Source organism: Primulina eburnea, chromosome 17 (assembly GCF_022965805.1).
Source record: "Primulina eburnea isolate SZY01 chromosome 17, ASM2296580v1, whole genome shotgun sequence".
In the NCBI taxonomy this organism is placed as follows: domain Eukaryota; kingdom Viridiplantae; phylum Streptophyta; class Magnoliopsida; order Lamiales; family Gesneriaceae; genus Primulina; species Primulina eburnea.
The window spans coordinates 7,249,474-7,267,183 of NC_133117.1; the positions used below are offsets into that span (position 1 = coordinate 7,249,474).

Genomic DNA, 17,710 nt, shown 5'->3' on the forward strand with positions numbered 1-17,710 from the left:
TCGTGTGGATGCTCCTCTTCTTCAAAGTTTAACATCATGGTCATTCGAAATCATTATATGTCCTTAATGATGTTGATAGAAAATCCTCGAGCTCTCTGAATTACCCATTCGCCCTTGTTCTTCAATTTTGTTCTTTATATTTCAAACTTCTTCAATTGTCACATTTAATTTTCTCGGGACTCTGTACCATTATTTGTATTTTTTTACCTTTCTTTATAGCCGCATTGAATGTTTTTGCCTTTTATGTCAACAGCTAGTTAATTGAATCATTCGCTTCATCAAATTTAGACTTAGAATGTTTTTTTTATATCTTTTAGCGTAGGAACCGATATTTGTAGATAGTTGATCATTTGATTCATCGGTTTTTTTACAACAATCAAACAACAGTTATTCTAAAGTCACGATAAAATTCTCTATGATAGGATCGAATACTAGGTTAAAGAGTGTATAGAAGAGGAGATTGAATAAACACTTCACTACTAATGTAAGTTTTTTGAAAGATGAGTTCAGTTTAGTGATAAACTGATACTCGGAATCTTGTCAGTCAATATCATTCAGTTAACAATTATTTGCGGAATAAAACTGACTAATAGATAGAATAAAAACTTGGATAAGAACACGATATTTTACAGATGTTTAGAGATTTCAAATACTCCTGCGTCACCCCTTCTATCACAAGGATATGATATTCATTAAAAAACTTTGATCGATACAAATGTTTGTATAGACCCACTTCAGTTTGGACTTAACATTGCCAAAACTGAAACTCTTAGTTTACAAAATGCTTCACAGTATTCAACTTTATTTAACACAACTGATATCTCACAAGATCGAGTTTTACAATGATAACAATGTGCTTGTAAGCTCGAAAGTGTAGCCTTGATTGCTTCAAATATATGCAATAAGCGTGAGCTTTTCTTTCAGCAGAGTAACATCGTATTTTTCAGAGAATAGACGACTTTAGATGTTCAGAATTTTGATGTGTTGTTCTATTTCTCAGCTGCTTCTCTCTGCTATATATAGGTTTTTCTTCAACGGTAACATTTAATAATTGAATCTTTTTGTCTGTTGGTTTGCTATGTCAACATTGTACTGACATCCGTACACTGGTACTGAATTCCGGCGTTCCCACTATCTGTTGTGGTCTGCTTTTGTATTATTGTCGGTTGAACGCCCTTTTCGTTAACTGATGACGTCTTCAGCTGAAGAATCATCTGTAGCAATGGCTAGTAAGCTCACAACTGAATGTAACAACTGATCAGTTTCCAACTGATCAGTCAGTTGACTGCGTAGGTTCAGATTCGAGTATTCGTTCAGTTACGCTCAAACTTCTTGATCAGTTTATCCAATCGATTTAAGTACTTAGTTCGTCAAACAACCGAAATTCAGTTTACAACACTTTATCTTAATTATTAATCTATTTCTAGAATTAATAATACTATTTTTATTTAAGAGTCCAACTATTTCTATTTGAATTTAATTAAATCAAAACACATTCAACAACTATAGAATTTCAGCTCTTTGCCTAAAATCGCACATCGAAACCGAATATTATTTCTAGTTGGTTTAATCACGTGTTAGTCAATATTTTTGAAGTTATTTTCAATCTATTCTCTTTCGAGTCTAGATCAACCAAAAAATATGCAATTAATTGGCCGGATTAAACGCAAGAGATCTACGAAAATATCAGTCAATAACATAAAATAAATCAAAACTCTAATCACTTTAATATGCAAACAACGATCACAAGTTTGGCTCTATCGTGTTCCTAGTCATAAGATGACTACTCCATAAAATCAAAACTAGAAAAAAATTTAATGTTTGAATTCATGAAATTAAAGAAATAAAAATAAAAATAAGAAATCTCAGCCATGATGCATGAATTTTCTCGTTAGTGCGGCTTCTCCTCTTTTTTCTTCACGTTTCGGTGATGGAAAAGTCCTATGAGATTGAAGTTTTTTTTGTGTATATAGGAGACAGAGAATATATAGAAAAATAAGTTTAAAAATAAATCCCCCTTTCTATGATAGGATGTAGTCTATTGATACCCCCGTAAGAGCCCGGGTCATGGATGACCCGGAATATCAAATGGATTCCCAAATTCGAGTAAGTCTGCAGGTGGATTCTTCTGGAGCCGGGCAGGTGGAAGCCCATGCTCTACTCTCCGGGCAGTCATAGGCTCGGGCTCTTGTATAAATCTCTTGTATAAGGCATTCTACCCGGGCACCTCGATTACAGTGTTGCATTCAAGTGGTTCAGAAGATAAGATCTTGCCTCGAGAAGCGCACCCGACATAATCCTATTGATGTGATACGATGGGAAAATAGGACAGCTTGACAGGAAGTCAACATCAAATGCTATGAGTGGTAGGTGTACACGCAAATCGAGGTCATTATTACTTCTCCTACTATAAATACCAGGTTCTCTCTTTACATATAGAGGGGATTCATTTTACACCAATCACATCACTTGGCTACATTGGTTTCTTGCTTGAGTACCCTGCTGACTTAAGCATCGGAGTGGCCACGCCGGACACCCCTCCGGCGCCCATTCACGAGTTCATTTCATTGTGTGCAGGTGACAGCCAAAGCCATCTACTTTGCTCATCTTCCTGAAATAAATTATTGATAGCAGATTCTGTGGAGCTCCCGACCCGGCTCGTCCATTTCACCAGGATTGCATCATTGGTGCCGTCTGTGGGAACTTGAGCTCAAGACGTAGATATGGTTTCCATTCGAAGCAAGTCCGACCTTGCTCAGCACCACAGTAAGCCCAACTCTGCTTGGCAAACATAGAAGTCCGACCAGATCGGCATTCAGATCTTATATGTGAATTTTATATGAGCTCGAAGCTCAGCAGTTGTTCCGGATTGACGAGGAAGAGCAAATAATCCAAATTCTCATATTACACAAGCTTGATCGTGACATTTGGTTGCAAGGTTTCATATATCTCGAAACTGGGTCTTGCTTGCTTGATTCTACATCACGATTTCTCCCATCTTTGCTATCGGGCTTCTTGGCTATCAGGCCTCTACATCTCTGTAAAAGGGGCTAAATGAAAGGAGAGTTTTATGGGTACTCTTGTCAATCTGCAGGTTGGAGCTTCTCTACTTCTCAACCTTGGGAATTTATCAAGTTTATCGGAAAAGACTCATTACTACCTTCATCTATGGATGTCGTAGCAGGGAAGATTTAAAACTTTGTTCTTTATATATCTTAATATTACATTTGTTTTTCGCCTTATATTTAACTTATCAATATGCTTAAGGATGTTCAATGCTTGCAAACTTGCTATATTTTTTTTGAGTTGTTAACATCGGGCTCGGGATGCGCTACATATCTTCCTACATGCCTTGTCTACGGTTATAACTCATGTCCTTTTATTATTGGGCACTTTAGCTCGAGATGAAACTTCGACTTCCAGCTCCGTGCAGCGCCTCAGTGCATTTTGCTATGCTCGGTGATTATTCTATTTAATTGACAGTGGCTTACTCTACTAATCATTATCGATTATTGATAATCTATTGGCAACAACTGCTTGGTTTTCTCGATTTTGAATGCATCGGACCTCTAACTTCGCGGTCCATGATGGGGTCTGGTATGTCAATTGACTTGTGGTAGATTTTAATACAATCAACGGAGGAAATTTCAGCTAGCGCTTCTTTGGGATCCATTAATTGCATCAACAGCCACTCTACATGGCTTCCATAGCTCCCCCCATTGAGTTGCGACACAAACAATTGGCATTAGCCGAGAAACATGGTTATATCATCTTTATTTCTTGGATATCTCGATATTAGCTCAACATCTTAGGTGCTCCTTCGTTCCCAGTTCGTTACTGCTGATTTTGGTGCAATTTCACGAAGATAAGTTGCATCCCTTTTATCTAATTAGTAAAATTGAGTGTTATGCGTATTTATCAATTATGCTCAGTCATAATTTTTAACTGAAAGTGTTTAAGATATATCATAACTAGCCTTTCTTTATGCTTGGGATTTTATCGGTATGAGAGCTGGAATGTTTGGTGATGGATTTCTTATATCGGGCCATGTGATTACATTGGATTCCTACTCCTTGGTATGTTGGCTTGGATATTTCTACAGCTCGAGCATACAATCTAGCAGTAAATCCCACTCTGTTTGGAAAACCTACAAGTCTGACCAGCTCGGCACTCAGATATTATATGTGGATTTTATATGGGGTCAAAGCTCAGCAGCTATTCTGGATTGGCGTGGAAGAGCATTTGCAATGCACTCAGTAGCATACAGCTGTGAGAAGCAGAATATCTTAGGTCCGGGAGATACGAGGCCCCGGCAGATTATCTTAAGTCCGGGAGATACGAGGCCCCGGCACATTCTCTTAAGTCCGGGAGATACGAGGCCCCGGCACATTCTCTTAAGTCTCGGAGGTACGAAGGCCAGGGCTCCGCACTCTGGTTATCTATTAAGTCCAGGGATCCGTAACCTGGCTCGGGGCTCCGTACCTCGACCATTTATGAAGGCCAAAGCTCCGCACTCTGGTTATCTATTAAGTCCAGGGATCCGTAACCTGGCTCGGGGCTCCGTACCTCGACCATTTATGAAGGCCAAAGCTCCGCACTCTGGTTATCTATTAAGTCCAGGGATCCGTAACCTGGCTCGGGGCTCCGTACCTCGACCATTTATGAAGGCCAAAGCTCCGCACCCTGGTTATCTATTAAGTCCAGGGATCCGTAACCTGGCTCGGGGCTCCGTACCTCGACCATTTATGAAGGCCAAGGCTCCGCACCTTGGTTATTGATAAGCCCAGGGCACTACACCCTGGCTCGGGGCTCCGCACCTCGACCATTCCAAGTCCCGGGACCTGCTCCCCGGCCCAAGGCTCCGCACCTTGGTTATTGATAAGCCCAGGGCACTACACCCTGGCTCGGGGCTCCGCACCTCGACCATTCCAAGTCCCGGGACCTGCTCCCCGGCCCAAGGCTCCGCACCTTGGTTATTGATAAGCCCAGGGCACTACACCCTGGCTCGGGGCTCCGCACCTCGACCATTCCAAGTCCCGGGACCTGCTCCCCAGCCCAAGGCTCCGCACCTTGGTTATTGATAAGCCCAGGGCACTACACCCTGGCTCGGGGCTCCGCACCTCGACCATTCCAAGTCCCGGGACCTGCTCCCCAGCCCAAGGCTCCGCACCTTGGTTATTGATAAGCCCAGGGCACTACACCCTGGCTCGGGGCTCCGCACCTCGACCATTCATGAAGCCTAGGGCTCCGTACCCTAGTTATCCAGTAAGTCCGAGAGACAAAAGGCCTCGACATCTTATCTCAAGTCTATGAGGCACGATACTTGATAAGTGCAAGATTTGCACTTAATTTACATTTAAATCCATTTTGAATTATGCTTGTTTCGAACAGAATTATGCGTTTTTTGGTTTGTTTATGTTGTCATTTCAGAAATGGAGAAAATAGCGAACACGAAGCCAAGGGGACTAAGAAGCGCACGACCACAAGCACGTCACTGGACAGGAGCTTGCGCGTCCCAGCGCCACTTCACGCGCCACCCCGCGCGCACTTTAGTAGCCCGAATTCCAAATGGGTAATTAACGGATTAATGGTGATTAAGAAGGTTTAATGTGTAATTTTGACCGTGGTCATGATCGGACGGACCGAAGATGGTTCGGTAGCACCGAGGGTTCGGACGATCCGAAGTGGGTTCGGTGGATCCGATCATGAGGTGTCAAGAGTTGATCGACACGTCAGTTTACATGCAAGTTCGGATAATCCGAAGTGTAGGTTCGGTGGATCCGATCATGAGGTGTCAAGAGCCGATGGACACGTAGGAGTTCGGACGTTTTCCGAAGTAGGTCGGTGGATCCGAACATAGCCTATAAATAGTGCTCGGATTTCCTCATTTTGCATTGCAAATTCTTGAGTTGTGTCTCATATTTGAGAGGTTTGGAAGGTTTCTAGGGTTAGTTGTCGGTCGAGCGATAGCCAAGAGCTGCCAGGATTGGTAGCGTAGCGACGCCTGAGTTACGAGGCAATCGACATCAAAGGGCTGTCGACGGACGAAGGTAACCCTAAACCTTGGTATTACTGGTTTTGCTAGTCGAGCATGGTAGTATTGTTCATTGGGTATGCTTTTGATGCGTAGGCTTGTTCTAGACTGATTGGCGGTGTTGCGTAAGGCTAGGCCTTGCTGTGATAGAGGTACGAAAGTACTATCCGAGATATCCTGGTCGAGTATACATCCTTATATGTGTTGCATGATTATGTGGTGCATTGATATGTCATATGATGCATGCTATTACGTCACGTTTATGATGCATGTTGCATTTCATGTTGAAGCCGTATCTCCTTCGAGATAGCCTTTACTGTTGAGCTGTATCTCTTTCGAGATAAGCTATATCTTGTGGGGCCGCTCAGCCCTGTCTTGTCTTGTGGACGCATGACACCGAGAGTACACAGTGGCCGACGGGTCGGAGGGCTTCGGTGATCCGGGACATTTTAGGTCCACGTCTGTTCTTGTAGTGGATGCAGTGACCCAGAGGAGTACCGCGCGGCACTATCCACTTGGCGCCTCTAGACTGAGCATTTTGAGATCCTTTGTTACTCCTGTTTTCTTGACTACCCTGGTATCATATCATAGCATGTGCATTTCATATAGGCTTGTATACTCATGCTTTGTACTGGGCGTTTTTATCGCTCACGTCCCTCGGTTTGTTTATCTTGGACACCCCATTCCACGGGCAGGGCCTCAGGTTGGATGGCTCAGGAGGAGGAGGAGGAGGACGTTGAGTAGCCGGTGGAGTTTTTATTCAGTACTCTTTGATTCGATATGGTTGTACCGTATACTTTCTTTTCATCTGAGTTGTTATGGAATTTCGATGGGGTTGTATAACTATCATTTGTTGACCTTTTCCGCTATTATCTCTGATTGTTTTTATTAAGTGAATTGCATGCTTAGTTCTTGATTAGTAGGTGATTCTGGAACGGGTCACTACACGCACACCCATACTTGTGCATGAAACAGAGATGCGCGCGCGATCGCGCCCACTTCCGCGCAGCCGCGCGCACAATGACACCCTTTCGGACAGAAGCTAGCGCGCCACCACGCGAGCTTACGCGCACCTGCGCGCGCACACAGAAGCTTGCGCGCGTCCGCTCGAGTTCATGCGCCACCGCGCGCATACACCCGAGAGGATCACGCCATCGCGCGACTTCATGCGCAACCGCGCGCAAGCCACACACAGCAGATGGCAGATGCTTGCGCGCCTCCGCGCCACATTTCGCGCCACCGCGCGCACGCCGCGTCCAGAAAAGGTATAAATGCGCGAATCGTCTAGGTCAGAAGGAAATCGGCCGCCGCAGAGAGAAAACACACGATCATCAGCCGTCACAGGAGAAAAAGACGAAGAAACGGAGCGCCTACAGGAGATAGAGATTCAGAGTGCGAAGAACAATCGCAAATCGAAGAACGACGGACAGAGACGACACTTCGATTTGTTATCTTTTCCTTTGTTTCTTTATTTTATTGCGTAGAAATGTCCAGAATCACAAACATGTCTTGTTTTCTCTTGGATTTCGTGATGAACTAAACTCTCATTCTGGAGAATGACGTAACTCTGTTGAAACGATGATTTGACACCGTTATTTATTGATTGAATTCTGCTTTCGTTTAATTGTGTTCTCTGCGTTTACTGCACTGCAATTTACTGGCCATAAATTGTTTGTTGTTTGATTAATCTTATAACTCGGGAGAGGGACTAGGGTTATAGATCATTAGAGACACATCGTTGAATGTTTATAGCGTTCGGAAGGCGTATAACTTTAGCGAGGCTTAGTAAGAACATTGTATGCGCTTATCTATGAAACGTAGATTCTAATTAGGAATAATTGAATCGAAGTTGATAGATACACTTTATTCGTCACTTGGGAAAGGTGGAATAAAACAATCTAAGTGTTCTTGGCCATTAATCGATTGGAATTCAGGAATATAAATTAAACTGTGAAAGATTGTCGTGGAAACTTTGTGAAATCATTTCTCTAGATATTTTCTCTCATTATTATCTCTCAATCCGGTGATTTAATTTATTCATTGCTTTCAATTAATTCGTTTAAACAAACAAATCTGATTATTGATTTTTCTAGATAAAGTCTTGGCTATTTTAATTACAAGAATTGATATACATTTTTATACACACTCCTCGTGGGATCGACACTTGTACCCAAAAGTACATTTTACTATAACTTGACATCGTGCGCTTGCGAGCAGTTAAGAAAACGCGCAACAAGTTTTTGGCGCCGTTGCCGGGGAGTGTCAAATTTGAATTTATATCAGTATTGTTACCAATTAGTCTAGATTTTAATTTAGAGCTTTTATTTTTATTTCATATTGAGTTAGTTTTTCATTTTTTCTGCTTGACAGTGTATGCTAAGATCGCAAAGCCCTGACTTGCTTATTTTTGATCCGGAGATCGAAAGAACTGCAAGAAGATTAAGAAAAGCAAGAAGAGAAGAGATCCAAGCAATGGCTGAGAACAGAGAAAATGACAGACACATCCCGCCAGAGGCTATTCCTATCAGAGATCACTTCCGACCAGTGATCAACAATCACTACTCTGGTATTGCAAGAGGGACGATCAACGCAAATAATTTTGAATTGAAGCCCGCCCTAATTAATATGGTTCAGCAAAACCAGTTTGCTGGGACTGCCACTTCTGATCCTCACGTTCACTTGAGGACATTCTTGGAGATAACTGATACGGTAAAGATTAATAATGTTCCTGATGATATTATTAGACTGCGTTTGTTTCCGTTTTCTCTCAGGGATCAAGCTAGGGGATGGCTCCAATCGCTTCCCTTGGGAAGTATCACAACATGGCAGGAGCTGGCGACGAAATTTCTAGCAAAGTACTTTCCCCCTGCAAAGTCTGCGCAGTTGAAGATTGAGATTAGCACGTTCAGGCAGACTGATTTTGAACAATTGTATGAGGCATGGGAAAGATACAAGGAGTTGTTGAGAAAGTGCCCAAACCATGGTTTCGAAGACTGGGTGCAGATTGAATTATTCTACAACGGTCTAAATGGGCAAACAAGAGGAACAGTGGATGCTGCAGCTGGTGGCACGATTTTTGCTAAGTCTCCCGAGCAAGCATATGACTTACTTGAACAGATGACAATAAATAGCTACCAGTGGCCGTCTGAAAGGGCAGGAGTAAAAAGGACAGCTGGAGTTTATGCGGTGGATCCTATTACGTCACTCACTGCGCAGGTGTCTGCATTGACCACTCAAATAGCCGCGATGAACAAAGTGAGTACATCTGACATCGAGGGTCCATCGATGGTTACTGAGGAACTATCCACCCCTGAAGAGACACAGTATATCAACAACAGAAATCAGGGTGGATATGGAGGATATAGAGGTAACCCTCCCCCTAACACTTATCATCCTGGATTAAGAAATCACGAAAACTTTTCTTATGCAAACAATAAAAATGTGTTGAATCCTCCACCGGGGTTCAATACATCAAAGGGGGAGGGAAAGCCTTCATTGGAAGATTTGGTAGGAACATTTGTTACTGAGTCTGGAAAAAGGATGGCGAGAACCGAGTCTCGTCTGGACAACATGGAGACTCATATGGGAAATATGGGGGCCACAATGAAATCTCTGGAGACACAAATCGGACAGTTGGCCAACGCCTTGAGAGATCAGAACAGGGGTCAATTTCCTAGTAACACGGAAGTTAACCCAAAAGAACAGTGCAAGGCAGTCACTTTGAGGAGTGGGAAGGAATTAGAGGTACAGAATCCCAAAGAGAGAGTGGACAGTGGGAAGACAGTTGAAGAAGGTGAAATGGAGAAATCCACGGCTGAAATCAAAGTTGAACCACCTCCAGTGTATAAGCCGACTCTACCCTACCCTCAGAGATTCAAGAAGAAGAGCTTGGATGATCAGTTTGCAAAGTTCTTGGAAATTTTCAAGAAGATACACATCAATATACCATTTGCTGATGCTTTGGAGCAAATGCCGAACTATGCCAAGTTTATTAAAGATGTGATGTCTAAAAAGAGGAAGTTGCAAGAGTTTGAGACAGTGAAGCTTACGGAGGAGTGTAGTGCCATCTTGCAAAAGAAATTACCACAAAAATTGAAAGATCCAGGGAGTTTTACTATTCTTTGTTTTATTGGTGGTTCTCATTGTAGTAAAGCTTTATGTGATTTAGGAGCAAGTATTAATTTGATGCCCTTTTCTATTTTCAGGAAATTGGAGCTTGGAGAAGTTAAACCAACTACTATCACCCTACAGCTTGCAGACAGAAGTCTCACATATCCACGTGGGGTCGTCGAGGATGTACTGGTAAAAGTAGATAAATTTATTTTTCCTGCTGACTTTGTGATTTTAGATATGGAAGAGGATCATGATGCTCCATTGATCTTTGGGAGACCATTCTTGGCGACTGGAAGGGCATTGATCGATGTTCATAAGGGTGAACTCACCTTGAGAGTTGGTGGTGAAGAAGTTATTTTTAACATCTATCACGCCATGAAGAGATCCAATGAGGTAAGCACTTGTAAAAGCATTAATGTTATAGACTCATGTATGTCTCTTGATTGTGCAGGAATGAGAGATCCCTTGGAGAGCTGTCTGATAGGTGCGGCAGGAACTGTCGATGAAGATAATTGGGAAGTGAAAGAGCAATTAGTGGCTCTTGACGCGCTGCCAAAAGAAAAGAGAAAAGATGCACCGCATGATGAGCTGAACGTGAATGAGAAACTAGAGGTAAAACCACCTTCCCCTGATTTGAAGGAGTTGCCAAGCCACCTGTGCTATGCATTTTTAGGTGAGAAGTCGACGTATCCGGTAATTATCTCTTCCTCCCTTTCATGTGATGAAAAAGATAAATTATTGAGAGTGCTGCGAAAGTATAAAACTGCTCTAGGATGGTCGATATCTGATATTAGGGGAATTAGCCCCACTATATGCATGCATAAAATTTTGATGGAGGAGGCGTATACTCCTTATGTGGATCACCAGAGGAGGTTGAACCCAGCAATGAAAGAGGTTGTGAAGAATGAGGTACTGAAATTGTTAAATGCTGGTGTAATTTATGCTATTTCTGACAGTAGCTGGGTATCTCCTGTGCAAGTTGTACCAAAAAAGGGTGGGATGACAGTGGTCAAAAATGAAAATGATGAGTTAATATCTACTCGTACTGTAACTGGTTGGCGAGTATGTATTGATTATAGAAAGTTGAACAATGCCACACGAAAAGATCATTTTCCATTGCCTTTTATTGATCAGATGCTTGATAGACTTGCAGGTTATTGTCACTACTGTTTCTTAGATGGATATTCAGGTTATAATCAAATTGCCATAGCACCAGAAGATCAGGAGAAGACAACATTCACATGCCCCTATGGCACGTTTGCCTTTAGAAGGATGCCTTTTGGACTATGTAATGCACCTGCTACTTTTCAGAGGTGTATGATGGCCATTTTTGCAGACATGGTGGAGGACATCATGGAAGTCTTCATGGATGACTTCTCGGTATTTGGCTCTTCTTTTGATCACTGTTTACATAACCTATCCCTTGTTTTGCAGAGATGCCAAGAAAAGAACCTAGTTCTTAACTGGGAGAAGTGTCACTTTATGGTCCAAGAGGGCATTGTTCTTGGACATAAAGTATCTTCTAAGGGATTAGAGGTTGACAGAGCCAAGGTGGTTGCAATTGAAAAACTCCCTCCGCCAAAGAACATCAAGGGAATAAGGAGCTTCTTAGGGCATGCCGGGTTTTATCGTAGATTTATCAAATATTTTTCTAAGATTACTAAACCTCTGTGTAATTTGCTTGAAAAAGAATCCACCTTTATTTTTGATGATGATTGTCTGCAGGCATTTGAGAAGATCAAGAAAGCATTGGTGACTGCACCAATCATGATAGTGCCGGATTGGGAGCAACCCTTTGAGCTGATGTGCGATGCCAGTGATTATGCAGTGGGTGTGGTGTTGGGACAGAAACGTGATAAATTCTTCAGATCAATCTACTATGCAAGTCGTACCATGGATGCTGCACAGCAAAACTACACAACCACCGAAAAGGAGATGCTCGCAGTAGTATTCGCCTTTGACAAGTTCAGACCCTACTTGGTAGGTACAAAGGTAATAGTTTTCACTGATCATGCAGCTATCCGATACTTATTTGCCAAGAAGGATGCAAAACCACGCTTGATAAGGTGGATCTTGTTGCTCCAAGAGTTTGATTTTGAGGTAAGGGATAGAAAAGGATGTGAAAATCAAGTGGCTGACCACCTGTCAAGACTTGAGCGAGAGGAGAAGGAAGAAGAGGGAGCTATACAAGAAACTTTTCCAGATGAGCAGCTCTTTGAGGTAAACTCTGTACTTCCTTGGTTTGCTGATATTGCTAATTATTTGTCTTGTGGAACCCTTCTCCCAGATATGAGCTACCATCAGAAAAAGAAGTTTGTCCATGATATCAAGTTTTACTATTGGGATGACCCATTTGTGTACAAGAGGTGTGCTGACCAAATGATCAGGAGATGCGTAGAGGGTCTCGAAGCGCAACAAATTCTGGAGAAATACCATTCTTCACCATATGGTGGACATTTCGGAGCATCACGAACAGCAGCTAAGGTATTACAATCTGGTTTTTACTGGCCTAGTTTGTTTAAGGATAGTTATACCTTAGTGAAATCATGTGATAGATGCCAAAGGTTAGGAAACATCTCTAGGCGTCACGAATTACCACTGACAAATGTTTTGGAAGTGGAACTTTTTGACGTTTGGGGCATAGATTTCATGGGACCTTTTCCCCCTTCCTCTGGCTATTCTTACATTCTGTTAGCTGTTGATTATGTGTCGAAATGGGTGGAAGCAATCGCCACCAGTACTAATGACTCTCATGTTGTAGCGAAATTCGTACAAAAAAACATTTTCACCAAGTTTGGAACACCGAGGGCCATCATAAGTGATGAAGGTACACATTTTTGCAATAGAATTTTCAACTCACTATTGGCCAAATACAATGTGAAGCATAAGGTGGCACTAGCATATCATCCGCAGTCAAATGGACAAGCTGAAGTATCCAACCGGGAAATTAAGCAGATACTGGAAAAGACTGTCAACACAAACCGGAGGGATTGGGCATTGAAGTTGGATGATGCGCTTTGGGCTTACAGAACTGCATTCAAGACGCCTATTGGGATGTCTCCCTACCGGCTTGTATTTGGAAAAGCATGCCACCTACCATTGGAGTTGGAGCATAGGGCATTTTGGGCCGTGAAGAAGTTGAATTTTGATCTGAAAGCATCTGGCGAGGTTAGAAAGCTGCAATTGAGCGAGATGGACGAATTTCGAAATGACGCCTATGAGAATGCAAAGATCTACAAAGAACAGACCAAGAAGTGGCATGACAAGATCATAGTTCGAAGGGAGCTTAAACCAGGACAACAGGTACTGCTGTACAACTCTCGTCTGAAGTTGTTCCCTGGTAAGTTAAAGTCAAGATGGTCAGGGCCATTTGTCTTGGAAACGGTGTCCCCCTATGGAACCGTCGAGCTAAAGTGCCATGACGGACGAACTTTCAAAGTAAATGGACAGCGAGTTAAACCCTACTATGGGACTGAAGCAAGAAATATCGACAGCTACAAGTTGATCTGATCAGACAGGGTATCGTCGGGCTGATGACGTTAAACCAAGCGCTGTGTGGGAGGCAACCCGCATTTATTTACTTTCGCATTCGCTCTGCTTCATTATTTCATTTAAATTTCATAGTTAATATTTGTAATTTTCTACATTCAAGTTTTTAATTTGAATCGCTTTATTTTGCAGGTGTTAAAAAAAAAAAAAAAAAAACAATGGATTTACAGACGCATGCGCGCCCAAGCGCGACATCTCGCGCGGCAGCGCGCTAAGGACCACTTGGAATTACAGAAGCTCGCGCGCCCCAGCGCCATGTCTCGCGCGATCGCGCGCACAGCAACTTTGCACGAAGACAGTAGGTCACGCACGATAGCGCGACTTCTCGCGCGCTCGCGCGTGCTACTTTATTACCGATTTACAGAAGCTCGCGCGCGGTAGCGCGATATCTCGCGCGACCGCGCGCCCTGAATTATTGCTGACAGACCCGAGGACAGCGCGACATCTCGCGCGCCCGCGCGCCGCGTTCAGCCCCACTTCTTTAAATACCCCTCCTCGCGATTTTATAACCTAAATTCTTCTCTCCCTCACCACTCAGCCGCCTCCCCCTCACAAATCCACTCTCCTTCTCAAATCAAACTCCTCCCCCACTCACAAATTTTCATTCCAACACCACCATCTACTTACCTCTCCACCTCCCTCACACCTCAACACCACAAACACTCCTCCTTCAACACACCCAACCACCACAAGCAACCACCACTAGCGCCGCCGCCGTCCTCCCAACGCGCCGCCCTTCTGCCGCCGCCACTCCTCAGCCGCCGCCTCCGCCACGCCGGTGTTCTCTCTAGTCGTTTTCTTCAAGTAAGGGTACCGCTCCTTCCACAATATTATTGTTTGGGGATAAATTTCAGAATTCTAGCTGTGTTGGTGGAATTGTGCTCTCGATTTGTTGATTATTATTGTTGATACCAAGTGATAATTATGGCACCTCGTAAAAAATCAAAGGATGGGGCTTCCTCCTCTCGTTCCTACGATGCTCACAAATTTTGGAACGAAGGAAGCCTTTCGGGTATATGAGAGCACCTTGTCTAGGTCGATTATTCCAGAAAGAGGGCTAGATATGACATACCCCGACTGTGCATTCATTAGAGAGGTCGGGCGACGAGGGTGGATGGATATAGCTCAGTCTCCACCAGACGCTGTGATATCCGTAGTCCGTGAATTCTATGCGAATTTGAGAATCAAACATGAAGAATACGGAGTTTTGGTGCGAGGGCAACTCGTCTATTTTGATTCGGCCACTATTAACGCAATCTACAATCTGCCGGAGTTTGAAAATGACGGGTACACTGAGTTGATCACGGGGGCTATGAACTACGATGAGATTATCAGCACCTTAGGCATCGAGGGTGCAGAGTGGCGATTGAATCAGGGCTCCCCAGTCACTTTAAAAAAATCTGATTTACGCCGTAAACCACGTTGTTGGGCATCTTTTATTCTATCACGGATCATGCCCTCCTCCCATCAGACTGAAATTACAAAAGACAAAGTGGCGTTGATTTACGCCATCATGACTGGGAGAACCGTCGATCTTGGGAAGCTTATTCACAGCTATATTATGCGTGCTGGCACGGGACTCATGACCGTCAGCCTTCCCTGCGCACATACTATCACTGCCCTTTGTCTTCATGCCAGCGTGCAATGGGGCGCCGATGAACAGGTCCTGAAAGCCAAGAGCCCAATCACAGTATTTGAAGTAGAGCGTTCGCGCTTTGGAGACGAAATAGAATGGCAACGGGCTAGGGCAGCTTATAATCAGAGGGCCAGAGCACGCCAGCCACCACCACCACCATCAATCCCTCGATCAAGTTTGGGAGATCGCATGTTCCGACTGGAACAGGATATGCGGGTCGAGCGCCGACAGTAGGCCGAACACCGACAGACTACTAGTACTTTCATGTCTTACATGATGGATTTCACATCGGCACTTGCCCAGCGGTTCCCACCTGGACCCGAGGATGTTCCTTACCCACCACAACCAGCCTGGCCACCACAGTACCCACAGCCGATGGATGATGATGATGAAGGATCTGGGGATGATGATTCGAGCCCTGAGTTCTGACACTCGGGTGCGAGGTATGTGTTGTCATGTTTTTCATTTCTATACATCGAGGACAATGCATACTTTAAGTTTGGGGGGTAACAAATTGCTTGTTGGAATTTTTATGATTTTTTTTATTTTGCTAAGTAGTTAATTTAGTTTCTATTTACTTTTTGCATTCTATATTTGTTAGGTAGAGTCATGGATAAGTAAAATGTGGGACCGATGATGAAAACTGAATTGCGATCCTGAAATTTATATGTGTTCATGATAACTTAGAAGTCACAATTATTTTGCACTGTCGTGTTTGTTGATATTATCGTTGTTTAGAGACAAGTTGCATGCCTGTGATGCTAAACGGATGAGGGAGATCTGATTATTGGTAATTCTTGCATGACATTGATTGACACTGTTGCAATCATAGGAATGAGCTAGGCAATTGTTCGCAATATCCTTGGGCCTGTGTTCTGTGCTTATTGTCAATTGTAGCCCTTTGAGCTTCAAGTTAATTGAGATGCTTAAATTTTCTTCGTGCACCTATTTCATATATTATTTTTATTGAAGATTGCATGTGATTGGTGTGTATGAGTTGACTAATGGATTGACGGAAGTCTAGAACTTGTTTGAACACTTTTCGAGGACGAAATACGGATAATATGTGACATAGGAATGATTTAGGCGATCTTTGAAACCGTTGAGCCTTCGAGCCTACCAAATGAACATAAAATATCCCTAGTGTCCTATTTTGAGCTTACTAAAAAATCAAGTGGTGTGTGTCAATGACATACAATCAACCCCCACTTGTATCTATTCTACATCCCACAACAACTACCTAATGAAGCCGATACACTTATTTTCCTACCTGATTTTGAGAGAAAGAAATTCATTGGTGGTGTAGTGATTCAAAAGCTCCTTGAAAAGAAAAAAAAAAAATTGAAGTGAGCAAAGAGGGAGTTGAAAATAGACAAAAAGAAAGAGAAAAAGTTCAATCAAAGAAAAATATAAGGGAGATGAAAGATATGAATGAAAAGAAAACAATAAGTGGATGGTGAATGAAAAAGAAAATGAAAAAGAGTGAAATTGATGAAGAGTTGATTATTTCTCTCAAATTTTGAATTCCATACCTTTTATTGTAGCCGTGAGCCGTGGCCTAACTTTACAAGCCTACAAGACCTATTAACCTTGTCACATTTATCCAATATACTAGTGGAGAAAAGTTGTTCAAGTTAAGCCTATGGATACCTGAAACTCATTGTCAACAAGTATAGACCTTAATCACTTGCTTGCAAGCATCTCATTTTGTGATTTCATCTTTGGCATACTTGTGTTGATCATCTTTCAAGCCAAATAATCACCGAAAAAGTCCTATGTGATCTGTGAATGCAAATGTTTATGTTGATGATGTGAAAGTTGAACTGAACTGAGGATTCCTTGATTCTGAAAGGCAAAGGGGCATTACAACTTTATTTGAGCATTCGATGGGGTAAACAAACATTGACATAACACACACACACGTGACTCTTGGGAAATCGTGAATTACATGAAATTAGATGAATCGGAGGTCATTATCATTTTTTTTTGCACATCCATGACTTTAGTAGTTTGCGTATTTTTATTCCTTCTTTATTAGCTTTTCTTATATTTTGCTCGGGACTAGCAAAAATTCAAGTTTGGGGGGTTTGATAAGTGCAAGATTTGCACTTAATTTACATTTAAATCCATTTTGAATTATGCTTGTTTCGAACAGAATTATGCGTTTTTTGGTTTGTTTATGTTGTCATTTCAGAAATGGAGAAAATAGCGAACACGAAGCCAAGGGGACTAAGAAGCGCACGACCACGAGCACGTCACTGGACAGGAGCTTGCGCGCCCCAGCGCCACTTCACGCGCACCCGCGCGCACACCCATACTTGTGCATGAAACAGAGATGCGCGCGCGATCGCGCCAACTTCCGCGCAGCCGCGCGCACA

General features: G+C 42.9%; 1 long non-coding RNA gene across 1 annotated transcript; it reads right to left on the reverse strand.

Annotated features, from left to right (window-relative positions):
* Nucleotides 1-3,959: 3,959 nt before the first annotated feature.
* Nucleotides 3,960-5,325, reverse strand: LOC140818817 (uncharacterized). Its single transcript, XR_012115067.1, has 3 exons — nucleotides 5,222-5,325; nucleotides 4,818-4,968; nucleotides 3,960-4,482 (listed from the first exon to the last, which is right to left on the reverse strand). It is a non-coding gene; the product is annotated as an uncharacterized lncRNA (long non-coding RNA).
* Between the last annotated feature and the right edge of the window lie 12,385 nt (nucleotides 5,326-17,710).